General features: G+C 36.2%; 1 protein-coding gene and 1 long non-coding RNA gene across 2 annotated transcripts in view; both read right to left on the reverse strand.

Moving 5' to 3' along the window:
• The window catches only part of ARHGEF38 (Rho guanine nucleotide exchange factor 38), a 138,549-nt gene that overhangs the window by 113,526 nt on the left and 9,006 nt on the right, over nucleotides 1-16,017 (reverse strand). The gene's annotated exons all lie outside the window — the stretch shown is intronic.
• Nucleotides 1,074-15,911, reverse strand: LOC108522632 (uncharacterized). The gene is made up of 3 exons (XR_001883552.1): nucleotides 15,857-15,911; nucleotides 14,150-14,212; nucleotides 1,074-1,408 (listed from the first exon to the last, which is right to left on the reverse strand). It is a non-coding gene; the product is annotated as an uncharacterized LOC108522632 (long non-coding RNA).

Consider the following 16,017-nt stretch of genomic DNA (forward strand, 5'->3'; position numbering starts at 1 on the left):
AAAAAAAAAAAAAAAAAAAAAAAAAAAAAAAGGCATGAGTTCATTTTAGGACTGCAATTCTCATTTCAATAATTTTAATAGCAAAATTTTCCTCCTATAGATGGATATATTATTTTTTCTCTTTTTCATTGTAGTAAAATATACATGACATATAATGTACCATGTTAACCATATTTAAGTGTGCAGTTCAGAGGCATTAAATGCATTCACATTGTTGGGCAACCCATTACCACCAAACATCTCCAGAATGTTTTCATCTTTCTAAACAAATTTTATACCTATTAAACGATACTCATGCATTTCTTCCTCCCTCCAGCCCCTAGCAACCATCATTCTGCTTTTTGTCTCTATGAATTTGACTACTATGTACCTCATATAAGTAGAGTCATACAATATTTGTTATTTTGTGTCTGGCTTATTTCAGTTAGCAGAATGTACTCAAGGTTCTGTGTTGTATCATTTTCCTCATGGTTCATTGATGTTGTATCAAGTTATCAGAATTTCCTTTCCTTTTAAGGCTGATGATACTCCATTGTGTATATATACCACAATATGGTTTGGCTGTGTCCCCACCCAAATCTCATGTTGAACTGTAGATCCCATAATCCCTACGTGTCATGGGAGGGACCTGGTGGGAGGTAATTGAACCATAAGGATGGTTACCCCTAGGCTGCTATTCTTGGACAGTAAGTGAGTTCTCACAAGATCTGATGGTTTTACAAGGGACTTTTACCCCCTCTTCACTCATAGTTCCCCTTCCTGTCGCTATGAGAAGGATGTGTTTGCTTCCTCTTCTGCCATGATTGTAAGTTTCCTGAGGCCTCCCCAGCCCTGCGGAACTCTGAGTCAATTAAACCTCTTTCCTTTATAAATTACCCAGTCTCAGGTATGTCTTTATCAGCAGCATGAGAACAGGCTAATACATACTGCATTTTGTTTATAAATGTGTATATTCCCCCAAATTATTTTTGATATTAAAGCATTATACAGTAGTACTGCAATTATATTTGATTATAATGTATTGTGAAAGCCTATAATAAGAGCAACCAGTTTCAAGAACTTTTATTTACCAGTTTTAAAATATGCATTATTTATGATCTTTCTCACAACTCTAAAAATGGGATATTACGCTAATTTTAGAGATGAAACTGAATACAGTGAGTGTATGTAAATATATCCAGTGATTCACAGAATATACAGAAGAGCTGGGATTCAAACTTTATGTGCTTAGCTCTGAAGTCTGGGCTCTCTCCCTTCACTCCCTGCCTGGAACTGTTGTGATCATGGTACATTATGTTCTATGTAATGGAATTTTGCTGGACAGAGAGGCACAGAGTTCAGCTCTGGCAATGACACCCACTTCCTGTGTGACCTGGACCAAGTCATCTGGCTTCACGAAATTGCTTCACTGTAGAAGGAGAATAAAAATAATAATTATATTAATGATGATAAAAGCTAACATTTTTGAGTGCAAACACTGAGTTTATTTTGCATTTGCTCTTCAGTCTTCACAAAAACACAGTAAGATGTATATATATTCCCTTCCTTTTACACATGCAGAAGCTGACACACACAGAGGTTAAGTAGTTTGCCCAAGGTCACACTAGTGAAAGCAGCAGGCCAGGATTCAAACCTGAGCCAGTCTGGCTCCTGAACCTGGATGTTAACCACTGCTCACTGCTAGGAGGTTGTGAGAAGTGAGATAAAGCGTGAAAATTGCTTAACTCAATGTCTGACACACCAGAAACCTCTCAAAAAATGTCAGTCATTGTTTTTATGACCATGATTTACTTGCCATTATTCTGTATCTGGTTCTGAATGGCTGCACCTGCTTTCCCTCTTTTACTTTTCCTTGGAAATGTTCCAAGGGCAAGAGGGGAAATTGAGCATCTATCAGGAAATTGCCCTCCTTGGCTGGGAAAAGCAAAAACAGCAAAGACTGCTACGAAGTCAGTTCAACACCAGGCCTAATGTGCACTGCTATTATTCATGCTGAATTCAAATGAGCTAGGGATACAGCCCTTGCATGTTGTTTGGCATAATGTAATAACATCTGAATTTTAAAAATCTGAATCTCTCCCATTTACCCCAAAGCTAAATCACCAATGCAAATAAGTTGCTGAGAATTCACTGAAAATGTGCTTCTCAAACAAGTTTAATGGGCAAGGAGATTATTAAATAGCTGTGTCCTACTAAAGTACACAACTTATTATTACTTTTAAAATTCTAAGTCATTGTTTACTTAGATTAAGTTTCCCCTCTGATATTATTTTTCAATAACTACCAATAAATAATCCTGAATTTAGATTTTCTTAATTGTATTGAAATCTTACTGATCTCTTAGTAAAGAATAGTTGTAGTGAATAATTTCATATACCAAGCTTAAGGTTTTGTTTAATGCCTTACTTAACAACACTTGCCCTCGCCCTAAAAATAATTTTCAGGAATATGCATTTTTATAAACAAAATGCAGTATGTGTTAGTCTGTTCTCATGCTGCTAATAAAGACATACCTTGAGAATGTTGGAACATTCTCATACTCCCAACAACCAACCAGGCAGGCACACATACAGCATTCAATACATACTTATTGAGCAACTTTCACAGTCATTTGACTGTGGAGAACACAAAGATAATACAACATAAGAACCTGGCCATTAACTAATATATAATTTCATCACAACACAAATATGTTTATGATTACATACAAATCAAAGAATATTAGAATTTGAAGCTAACAATTTTAAAATCCCATTGTCTTTGGAGCTTAAAAACCTTATATATAATTTAATATTAATTTTTTAAATTACATATTGGTTATTGAGTTGATATTGTGCTTTGTGTTGTGTATACTATAATGAATAAATAACAGCTCTTATCATCAAGATATGTATAATCTAGAAGTAAAGACAGAGTATTAAAGTCATGAGATAAATCAACATTTTTCCATTCTCTCCCTAAAATACACAAACTGATGTCTATGTACTTCTCCACTTAACAATCAAGGGGTATATTTTTCAAGATTTAATTGTGTTCAACAACTGACCTCATTATGCCAGTTGTACTTCTTTGTAATTATATTACTTTAACTAAACTTACATAAATTGATGAAATATGAGAGTAAAATAGCATGTGTATGTTTCTGTGAAAACTGCTTTGATGTTTTGAAATAATTTTATAAAGTCAAGTTGCCAAAGCACTGCTGTTATATTAGGAGTTGAGTGAGACAAATTTAAAAGATTAAGAGTTATTCCAGAAAGATTCTGCAAACAAATCACCTTGCATTTTAAAATATTGGTCAGTATTTAAAAACTGGTATAAATGGAGTACTTACTATTCAGCCATAAAAAGAATAATATCCCATCATTTGCAACAACATGGATGGAACTGGAGGCCATTATGTTAAGTGAAATAAGTCAGGCACAGAAAGACAAACTTTGTATGTTCTCACTTATCTGTGGATGCTAAAAATTAAAACAATTGAACTCATGAAGACAGATCATAAAAGGATGGCAGGCCAGGTGCGCAATCTCAGCACTTTCAGAGGCCAGAGCAGGAGGATCACCTAAGGACCAGTCTGACCAACATGGAGAAATCCTGTCTCTACTAAAAATACAAAATTAGCCGGGTGTCGTGGTGCATGCCTGTAAGCCCAGCTACTCAGGAGGCTGAGGTAGGAGAATGGCTTGAACCCAGGAGGTAGAGGTTGCGGTGAGCCGAGATCGCGCCATTTGCACTCCAGCCTGGGGAACAAGAGCGAAATTCCATCTCAAAAAAAAAAGAAGATGGCTGCTGGAGGCTGGGAAGGGTAGTTTGGGGGAGATAGTGGAGGAAAGGGGGATGACTAATGGGTACAAAAAAACAGAAAGAATAAGTAAGGCCCAGTATTTGATAGCACAATAGGGTGACTATAATAAAAACTAATTTAATTGTACGTTTCAAAATATCTAGAGAGTTTAATTAGATTATTTGTAACACAAAGGATAAATGCTTGAGGTGATTTATCCTGATGGAATTACTATGCCTTGCATGCCTGTATCAAAATATCTCATGTAACCCATAAATATATGCATCTGCTATGTACCTACAAAAATTTAAAAAAATTAAAACCGTAGTACAAATATAATTATAATAACCTGTGACTCATGCAAGCATAGCACAGCCTGGACGTCAGTCCTACTGGAGAAATGACACGGTTGAAATCTGAAAGAGGCAGCACAAGGTGAAGAGAGATAGAAAAGTGACATGAGCAAAAGAAATAGTGTATTTAAAGGCTTGGGGCAAAACAAAAGATGTGAAAACAGCTCAGGGCAGATGAAGTACAAGTGATAGAGGTTGTGAAAAGGGGATGAGTCTAGAGAAATTCTCAGGAGACAGATCTCGACAATGAGGAATTTTTTAATAAATGAGGGGCATGATTAGATTCTCTTAGCAAGATCACTTTGGCCTCCACAGAACTAGATTTGGGAGGGAAGGGGGAGGAGCAAGCCTGTGAGTATTGAAGTGGCTCTTCGCCTGGACAGTCTAGTCACTAGGGGAAAGAAGGAGGGAGTTAAGCTTAGTCTAATTGCCAAGAAGATAGAAAGAACTGAACAGATCAAGAGAAATTCAAGAGGTGAAATTAGCATGAACTGGTGAGTAATCAATGCAGAGGGTAAAGGAGAAGTCAAAGCTGACTCTCAGATTCCTGACTTGTTAACTGGGTCACCGTGCCATTTAAAGAAATACGGAACAATGGGAAAAGAGCAGGCAGAGGAGATAAGGTGATAAGTTCTGCTCAGCTCTATCTCATTATATTAAAAAAGGAAGCTAATTTCTAGAGAGAGTAAGTCTTCTACCTCAAGTAACAAAGCCAGAAATTGAGTTCAGAACTTCTGACCAACACTCCCTCCCTGCCTCTATCAGTCCAATTCCCTTTCTACCCAATATAGTGCAAACACCCACCCATAATTCAATCTACGGTTTTATTCCAGACAGATCATTATGAAACCTCCAGATATGACTATAAATGTTCTTTCATCCCTCTCCCTGCTGCCAATTTCATATCTGCCCCCATAAACCCAAGAAAACCTTGGCTTAGCATTGCATTGAACCCTACCGACATAAGTTTCACACAGTAAAATCTTTTATCTTTTAAAATCAGTTTCAATGGAAATATGACCCACAGAAAGATGAATGGAGCAGCCTTCTGTGAAATAGGTTGAAAATAATTGCATGTCAGACAGGGTTTGGAGAGGAGCCAGTGAAGTATTAAGTGAAAATGTAGAGGAACAGACCCTCCGCAACTCTGAATTTGAAAGCTCAAACATTGGGGCTGGGAATATTTTATCCTCATTGGAAGGGCATGTGATTTATTTCCTCTGACTGCTAATTGGCACAGAAAGTAGATTAGTGGATTTCAAAAAGGAATTAAACAAAGCTTATGTGTCTTGAAAAATACTTAAGTGGCATTGGTTTGAATTTACAGGCTCCAACAGTGACCAGCATAGCACAGACAGAGCAATTAGTAGTTAAATAAAGGAGTGCTTCCGAAAATGTTTTTATTTAAAGTCTTTAGCAGAAGATGAGTGAAAACGGGAAGATTCTGAGCCCTGAATAGAAGGGAACCTTGACTTGATAAAGGCCTCCCTGTATTCAATTATTCTCTTGTGATTGTTCTATTATTGAGAATGCAAAATTTTGGCTGGATAAGAAATACTGCTTTTATCCATTTGTTCTTTCATTCAGCTAATATTTATTGAGTGTTCATTGTGCCATGCATTGTTCTAGACCTGTGGTTCTTAATCTGGCAATTGTACATCTCCCCCACCCCAGAGGATGTTTGGCAAGGTTTGGAGTCGTTTTTTGGTTCTCACAGCTGGGGTCAAGGGTGGCTACCAGCACCTGGTAGTCATGCTTCTGCTAATATCGTACAATGCACAGGACCACTCCCCACAACAAAGAATTAGTAGTATAAATATTGGGAAATCCTGTTCTAGATGCTAGCAATAGAGCAATGAAAAAAAAAAAAAAAAAAAAGAGGAAAACTTCAGCCCTTATGAAACTTAAATTTTAATGATAGAAGAGAAACAATAAACCAATTAATAAGGAAACATATAGCTACCAGATAGTGAGTGACAAGGCACTATGAAGAAAAATAAAGCAGGTGCTGCTGGTGGTTACTATTGTATAGAAAGAGGTCAAGAAGACCTCATTACTAAGGTGATTTTTGAGCAGAAACTTAAAGAGAAGCAAGTCATGGTACAGTAGTGAAGGCTGATCCTATCATTATTTTGTTTTGTGTTGTTTTTTCTTCCAGTACTGCATGAATTCAAGGTAAAGGTAAGTTTGAAATAATTTCTGGGAAAATTATCAGAACATTCTTGCTTCCCCACACCACTTTTTATCACTAAAACTTTTATATAGGTTTAGATGTAGAGGAATATGATTCTCCATTTTTTACCCATTTTAGAAAAATAAGAAACAGGGTTAGTTTTCCTTTCAACCAATTGAAACAGACTCTTTTAGTTCAACTTAGTCAATTATTGCAGGTCACAGGTTCCAAACACCATATACAAAACAGTGATTGATGCATCAGTGTATGTATATACACACATATATTTTTCATAAGTGTGTATTATATATGCATATAGTATACACAGTGAATATATTAACAACTCTTTACTACACATGAGGTAATATGAGGGCAGAAAAGGTCATCAGGGTTTGAACATAAATATATAAATGTGGAAAAGGATATTTTGAAAATAAGATCAAATTATGATTTGAATTTTTTTTGTTTTTCGTTTGCACACACTTATAAGAACGCATAGCAAAAAAGATATAGAATTTGAGCTTTTCTTATAGATTTAACCCATTCCAAAATCTTATTTGATTTATGATTCACTGAAAGAAAAATCTAACTACAATTGTATGATTCTTATATTCTATATATAAAAAAAAACACTTAAAAATTTTTGCTGACAACTGCAATTTAATGAAGCTTCATGTTTCTCAGAGTTGTTCTGCTTTTTTTCCAAGGATTCGTTTATTAAAAGCAATGTAATTTTACATCTTAATATTTTACTTCTATGCAGAAATGCTCATAATAAAGAAGCAAAAGCATACTATGAGATTATAATTGCAGTATTTAAAAAATATTTAGTAAAGTTTTCAATAGTTTAAAAACAGTAGCACCATTGTAACACAATGACAATCCTAAATGTCTGATTGGAGTGGCATTAACAAGCTCTTCAAACGCTGAGTATTTCAAACATGCTATTTATAGTTTTAGATGTATAGATCTGGTTAACAGAAAGAAGGAAATGAGAAAATCACTCTACTTAGAATGTTTGATTATCTCAGAACAAAAATAATTTAATTTCTATATCTATATCTGGTTATGAAAATGTGATATTATGGTCAGAGGAATAACTTATCAGTTCTCCAGTACATGGGTAGATGTGATTTTTTTAATGCCCTTGCTAATGATGGCAGAATTTTAAAGGATGATTCAACAGAACATAGTATAGAGAAGAGAAATGAGAGACATGAGAAAAATGGATAAATAATTCCTTCGGCTGAGTTAGATTCATAACCAGGTGCTGTGACCCTGAAGCCAGAGAAGAGGTAATCAAGAGCTGGCTGAGATGGAATGAGCCATGGAGAAGGGCCTCCTTTATTCACCAGGACTTTCACCGCACAACTGCCACACCATCCATTGATTGTTTATTCATGTATTCATTTACTCACTCATTAACTCAACAAACATAGTAATTTAGTACATACCAACTTTTTCTAGGCACTGTAGATATAAATATGCCTGTCTTCAAGAAGTTCAACTGAGTGAGAGAGACATTGCCATGTAAATACCAACTATGTGACATATAGAGAGGGTGTGAGATGTGAATATCCTTTAGGGGTAATGACTGAGAAAGTTAGACATAGAAAGATGAGTCAGGGTTTATAAAACAACTGGGATGGGGGTGAGCCCTCCTAATCAAGTCATACCAGTCCAAAGTAGAACTGTTCTGCATGATGGAAACCAAAATAAAATTCTAAGCTCCCCAACCATCGGAATAAACCCATCCTCTTGGCCAAGGGCACTGCAAAGTTAAACTGGAAAACTAGTTCAGGCCATGATGAGAAAGGGGAGTTGGATATGCCTCATTATTCCCTCATCCCTGTTCGAATTCAGACACAGCTGACCAGCATTAACATTAAAACTGATCTGAAGACCCACAGAACAGATTGTTTAAATCTGGTAAGAAACATTTACAGTCTATTCTCTCTGAAGCCTGCTACCTGGGATCTTCATTTGTATGATAAAACCTTGGTCTCCACAACCCCTTATCTTAACTCTGACATTCCTTTCTATTGATTCCAGGTCTTTAGATAATAACTTAACCAATTGCCAACCAGAAAATCTTTGAATCTGCCTATGACCTGGAAGCCCCCAGTTGTCCCACCTTTCCTGACCCAAGCTTAAAATGTATAAAACCAAGTTGTAGGCTGACCACCTTGGGCACATGTTCTCGGGATCTCCTGAGGACTGCGTTATAGGTCATTGGCCACTCATATTTGGCTCAGAATAAATATCTTCAAATATTTCACAGAGTTTGACTCTTTTCATTGACAAAAGTAACACTGTCCTCCAGGCCAGAGATGAGACAGAGTCAAATTGGGAAAAGCCTTACAGCCCATTTTAATGCTGCAAACCAGGGGCCACCAAACGTTTTAATTATTTTTTATTGTGGTAAAATATTCATGACATAAAATTTACCATGTTAACTACTTTTAAGTAAACAGTTCAGTAGCATTAAATACATTCACATTATTGTGCCATCATTAGAACTTTTTCATCTTCCCAAATTGAAATTCTATCCATTAAACAATAACTCCCCATTTCCTGCTTCCCCCAACCCCTGGAAACCACCATTCTACTTTTTGTCCCTATGAATTTGATTATTCTATGTACCATATGTAAGTAGAATCACATAGTGTTTGTCCTTTTGTGCCTAGCTTATTTTAGTTAGCACAATGTCTTTGATGATCATCCATGTAGTAGCGTGCCAGAATTTTATTGCAAATGTTTTTATTGTGTCAGTTAAACTGTTCTGTGTATACACCTCTAATATATGTATAGTATTAATGTATCATACACATTATGAAGCATACACAACAATAAATATTTTCAAAGAGCAATACTGAAAAACAAACTTATTTTTTTCTTTGCACAATAGATTGTCTGTAAAATCTCCTGGGGTTTATATATTCCCCTCTTTGGGTACTGCTGCTAGCTATAGAAAAATGAAAAGCAATGAGGAGTGTTAAGCAAAGGAGCCATGTCGTTTGACACTCTGACCCAGTCTTTCGCCAAGCACCCTAATCCAGGTAAGTACTCTGTAGTTAGTGATGACAAGGAGTTTTCGAAGACTAGATAATTCAGGTAATCAGTGTTGTATTTTTAGAGTAGAATATTTTAGTGATTCTGTGAAGTATAGACTTTATTCAATGCAAGCGCATATCTTTCTAATTTCCAAGCATATAGAACATTTTGTTGAGAAGCATAAAATAACACAGCTACTGAAAAATACTTGTTGGTCACTGTTCACTTCAAGATTGCAGATGAATGTATTGGCAGAACTTACGGTTCTCTTGATGCTTGTGAGTATTGTTCAAAGGTTTATTAAAATCAGTTGATTTCTTAAGAGCAAACCACAAAACAGGTACTACTACTAAAAACTAAGGTTAGAACAGGAAAATTGCATAATAGTTGAAAAAGCACTGACTTTGGAGCCAAGCAGACCTCAGGAAAACTCACTTCACCAGTTACTATTAATAGCTATGTGACCACTGGGAGAATGCCTATACCTCTCTTAACCTCTGTTTTATCATCTATGGCAACATAGATATGGCAATAACTTATTTGCAAAGTTGCTAAGAGCATGAAATGACCTACTGCACCTAAGTGCCTACTACAGATGTTCAGTTGATGTTTGTACCTGCTCTTCCATTTAGAAATCCCCAAACACAAAAACTAGTATTATTACCTTGTCCTGTGTATGAGGACCAGCATAATCCCTCTGCCTGCAATGCCTTCTGCCCTAAAAGTCCTAATTGGATTTCAAGAGTCAGATTTCAATGTATTTTCTTTTGGCATTTCAGAGGTACAATTAAGTTCGCTCTTATCATAGCTCCTGTATTGCTTTATTTATGTCTTTAATAGTAATAACCACTTAATATGTGGTGGATGCCATGTTAGCACAAGTTCCCCTTAAAGGAAGGGATAAATTATTATTTCAGCTGCCAGGAATACAACCAGCAGATACGCCCTCTTTAGGAATTATCCCAGATGACAGCACCTTTCAGGTCATGCCCTTTCCCAAGATAGCCACATCCCCAAACATGAAGTGTGATACAAGGGCCCAGGTCCTTCACAATACTGGGGACAACTCCAAAAAATCATCCATCTTTAGAACTCCCTTCAGAGTTGGCTAAAGCTTCCAATGGGACCACATCACAGCCCGGCCTCTCCCTCTGCCCAGGCTTATGTCCTTCCCTTTTCTTCCAAGGTGGTGGTCTAAGAATGTTTCCTAGTAACTCCCCTCCACCCTAATCTCTATTTCAGAATTTGCAACTCGGAAACCCAATTTGCAGTATACTTCAGGCACTTATTACGTGACTACAATAATTTGTTCACAGCCTGTCTCACTCAATGGGCTGGGTGTGCTTCTGATATTTAAAAAAATATTCTTAGGATCTAGTCATACTTGGCACATGTGAATACCTAGCAAATATTTGTTGAATAAATTCATTTAAAAAGAGATCCTATTTTTCTTGGTCAGGAAACTCTATTCTCTTCTTTAATTAAATGTATTTATTTATAATCTTTCTTTACAGGAAAATAACGTAAAGAAGTTAACTGAAAGCTAACTACCACTACATAGTGGGAAAGTGAGAATGACAGAATTGTAAAAGCAAGTATGCCATAAGGATCAATATNATTTAACCCATTCCAAAATCTTATTTGATTTATGATTCACTGAAAGAAAATCTAACTACAATTGTATGATTCTTATATTCTATATATAAAAAAAAACACTTAAAATTTTGCTGACAACTGCAATTTAATGAAGCTTCATGTTTCTCAGAGTTGTTCTGCTTTTTTTCCAAGGATTCGTTTATTAAAAGCAATGTAATTTTACATCTTAATATTTTACTTCTATGCAGAAATGCTCATAATAAAGAAGCAAAAGCATACTATGAGATTATAATTGCAGTATTTAAAAAATATTTAGTAAAGTTTTCAATAGTTTAAAACAGTAGCACCATTGTAACACAATGACAATCCTAAATGTCTGATTGGAGTGGCATTAACAAGCTCTTCAAACGCTGAGTATTTCAAACATGCTATTTATAGTTTTAGATGTATAGATCTGGTTAACAGAAAGAAGGAAATGAGAAAATCACTCTACTTAGAATGTTTGATTATCTCAGAACAAAATAATTTAATTTCTATATCTATATCTGGTTATGAAAATGTGATATTATGGTCAGAGGAATAACTTATCAGTTCTCCAGTACATGGGTAGATGTGATTTTTTTAATGCCCTTGCTAATGATGGCAGAATTTTAAAGGATGATTCAACAGAACATAGTATAGAGAAGAGAAATGAGAGACATGAGAAAATGGATAAATAATTCCTTCGGCTGAGTTAGATTCATAACCAGGTGCTGTGACCCTGAAGCCAGAGAAGAGGTAATCAAGAGCTGGCTGAGATGGAATGAGCCATGGAGAAGGGCCTCCTTTATTCACCAGGACTTTCACCGCACAACTGCCACACCATCCATTGATTGTTTATTCATGTATTCATTTACTCACTCATTAACTCAACAAACATAGTAATTTAGTACATACCAACTTTTCTAGGCACTGTAGATATAAATATGCCTGTCTTCAAGAAGTTCAACTGAGTGAGAGAGACATTGCCATGTAAATACCAACTATGTGACATATAGAGAGGGTGTGAGATGTGAATATCCTTTAGGGGTAATGACTGAGAAAGTTAGACATAGAAAGATGAGTCAGGGTTTATAAAACAACTGGGATGGGGTGAGCCCTCCTAATCAAGTCATACCAGTCCAAAGTAGAACTGTTCTGCATGATGGAAACCAAAATAAAATTCTAAGCTCCCCAACCATCGGAATAAACCCATCCTCTTGGCCAAGGGCACTGCAAAGTTAAACTGGAAAACTAGTTCAGGCCATGATGAGAAAGGGGAGTTGGATATGCCTCATTATTCCCTCATCCCTGTTCGAATTCAGACACAGCTGACCAGCATTAACATTAAAACTGATCTGAAGACCCACAGAACAGATTGTTTAAATCTGGTAAGAAACATTTACAGTCTATTCTCTCTGAAGCCTGCTACCTGGGATCTTCATTTGTATGATAAAACCTTGGTCTCCACAACCCCTTATCTTAACTCTGACATTCCTTTCTATTGATTCCAGGTCTTTAGATAATAACTTAACCAATTGCCAACCAGAAAATCTTTGAATCTGCCTATGACCTGGAAGCCCCAGTTGTCCCACCTTTCCTGACCCAAGCTTAAAATGTATAAAACCAAGTTGTAGGCTGACCACCTTGGGCACATGTTCTCGGGATCTCCTGAGGACTGCGTTATAGGTCATTGGCCACTCATATTTGGCTCAGAATAAATATCTTCAAATATTTCACAGAGTTTGACTCTTTTCATTGACAAAAGTAACACTGTCCTCCAGGCCAGAGATGAGACAGAGTCAAATTGGGAAAAGCCTTACAGCCCATTTTAATGCTGCAAACCAGGGGCCACCAAACGTTTTAATTATTTTTTATTGTGGTAAAATATTCATGACATAAAATTTACCATGTTAACTACTTTTAAGTAAACAGTTCAGTAGCATTAAATACATTCACATTATTGTGCCATCATTAGAACTTTTCATCTTCCCAAATTGAAATTCTATCCATTAAACAATAACTCCCCATTTCCTGCTTCCCCAACCCCTGGAAACCACCATTCTACTTTTGTCCCTATGAATTTGATTATTCTATGTACCATATGTAAGTAGAATCACATAGTGTTTGTCCTTTTGTGCCTAGCTTATTTTAGTTAGCACAATGTCTTTGATGATCATCCATGTAGTAGCGTGCCAGAATTTTATTGCAAATGTTTTATTGTGTCAGTTAAACTGTTCTGTGTATACACCTCTAATATATGTATAGTATTAATGTATCATACACATTATGAAGCATACACAACAATAAATATTTTCAAAGAGCAATACTGAAAACAAACTTATTTTTTTCTTTGCACAATAGATTGTCTGTAAAATCTCCTGGGGTTTATATATTCCCCTCTTTGGGTACTGCTGCTAGCTATAGAAAATGAAAAGCAATGAGGAGTGTTAAGCAAAGGAGCCATGTCGTTTGACACTCTGACCCAGTCTTTCGCCAAGCACCCTAATCCAGGTAAGTACTCTGTAGTTAGTGATGACAAGGAGTTTTCGAAGACTAGATAATTCAGGTAATCAGTGTTGTATTTTAGAGTAGAATATTTTAGTGATTCTGTGAAGTATAGACTTTATTCAATGCAAGCGCATATCTTTCTAATTTCCAAGCATATAGAACATTTTGTTGAGAAGCATAAAATAACACAGCTACTGAAAATACTTGTTGGTCACTGTTCACTTCAAGATTGCAGATGAATGTATTGGCAGAACTTACGGTTCTCTTGATGCTTGTGAGTATTGTTCAAAGGTTTATTAAAATCAGTTGATTTCTTAAGAGCAAACCACAAAACAGGTACTACTACTAAAACTAAGGTTAGAACAGGAAAATTGCATAATAGTTGAAAAGCACTGACTTTGGAGCCAAGCAGACCTCAGGAAAACTCACTTCACCAGTTACTATTAATAGCTATGTGACCACTGGGAGAATGCCTATACCTCTCTTAACCTCTGTTTTATCATCTATGGCAACATAGATATGGCAATAACTTATTTGCAAAGTTGCTAAGAGCATGAAATGACCTACTGCACCTAAGTGCCTACTACAGATGTTCAGTTGATGTTTGTACCTGCTCTTCCATTTAGAAATCCCCAAACACAAAACTAGTATTATTACCTTGTCCTGTGTATGAGGACCAGCATAATCCCTCTGCCTGCAATGCCTTCTGCCCTAAAAGTCCTAATTGGATTTCAAGAGTCAGATTTCAATGTATTTTCTTTTGGCATTTCAGAGGTACAATTAAGTTCGCTCTTATCATAGCTCCTGTATTGCTTTATTTATGTCTTTAATAGTAATAACCACTTAATATGTGGTGGATGCCATGTTAGCACAAGTTCCCCTTAAAGGAAGGGATAAATTATTATTTCAGCTGCCAGGAATACAACCAGCAGATACGCCCTCTTTAGGAATTATCCCAGATGACAGCACCTTTCAGGTCATGCCCTTTCCCAAGATAGCCACATCCCCAAACATGAAGTGTGATACAAGGGCCCAGGTCCTTCACAATACTGGGGACAACTCCAAAAAATCATCCATCTTTAGAACTCCCTTCAGAGTTGGCTAAAGCTTCCAATGGGACCACATCACAGCCCGGCCTCTCCCTCTGCCCAGGCTTATGTCCTTCCCTTTTCTTCCAAGGTGGTGGTCTAAGAATGTTTCCTAGTAACTCCCCTCCACCCTAATCTCTATTTCAGAATTTGCAACTCGGAAACCCAATTTGCAGTATACTTCAGGCACTTATTACGTGACTACAATAATTTGTTCACAGCCTGTCTCACTCAATGGGCTGGGTGTGCTTCTGATATTTAAAAAAATATTCTTAGGATCTAGTCATACTTGGCACATGTGAATACCTAGCAAATATTTGTTGAATAAATTCATTTAAAAGAGATCCTATTTTCTTGGTCAGGAAACTCTATTCTCTTCTTTAATTAAATGTATTTATTTATAATCTTTCTTTACAGGAAAATAACGTAAAGAAGTTAACTGAAAGCTAACTACCACTACATAGTGGGAAAGTGAGAATGACAGAATTGTAAAAGCAAGTATGCCATAAGGATCAATATAGTTGTAATTATTCATTGGATATTATAAAGTCATTCAATAAATAGTCATTGAGCAGAATAACTGTATACCAGACATTGCTTAAATGCTAAGTCTTTTTCCCCAAGGAGAGTTATATTCAATTGACAGCAAAAGCCAAAAACAGAATAAAGCAGTATAATTTAATAGAGTAATAGGTAGTATGAAAGCCACTGAGGGGAATCAGAACACGCCATCCCTAAATATACCACTTTGGGATATTGATTATTTTGAGCTGGAGATGCTCAATAGCAGATGCAGGAAGGGCTATCTGCCTTTTCTTTTTTACTTAAAAGCAGAGTGTAAGTTTACCATGAGAAAAGTGCCCTCCCTGTATCACCAAGAAGGGAATATTCTTATCATCACAGACAGGGAGTTGACACAGAGATGAGCCTACACAAACAAATCTTACAAAAATAACCCTTATCTTCCATTAGCTTCTCCCATGTATTTCCTAGTCACTTTTCCACAATTTCTTTCCCCAACCCTAAACTCTTTTACTTTGGCTTTATCATATTTCCACAATTTATGACTCTGTTAAAATGTTATATAAACCCCTAGGTCTAACTGCTTCTTTGAGGTTTTTACCTCTTTCTTTCTACAAAGCCCACCATGACACATAAAAATATTAACGTCAAGTAAAATTTGTATGCTTTTCTTTTGTTAGTATGTCTTTTGTCTGTACAATTCACAGGTCCTAGTCACAGAATTTAAGAGGATAGAGGAAAAGTATTTCCTCACCTACATCACTTTAGGTCAGATGGTCAGGGAGGGACTCCCAAAAAGGGTGAACAGATACTTTAGTGATAAAAATCCATACTTGCAGAGATTGGGGAAAGAAACTTTTATTTTATTTTATTATGCCATTTATTTTTTTTTTTAATTTTTTTTTTTTTTTTTTT

This window comes from Rhinopithecus bieti, unplaced genomic scaffold (assembly GCF_001698545.2).
Source record: "Rhinopithecus bieti isolate Rb0 unplaced genomic scaffold, ASM169854v2 scaffold_64846, whole genome shotgun sequence".
NCBI classification, from domain to species: domain Eukaryota; kingdom Metazoa; phylum Chordata; class Mammalia; order Primates; family Cercopithecidae; genus Rhinopithecus; species Rhinopithecus bieti.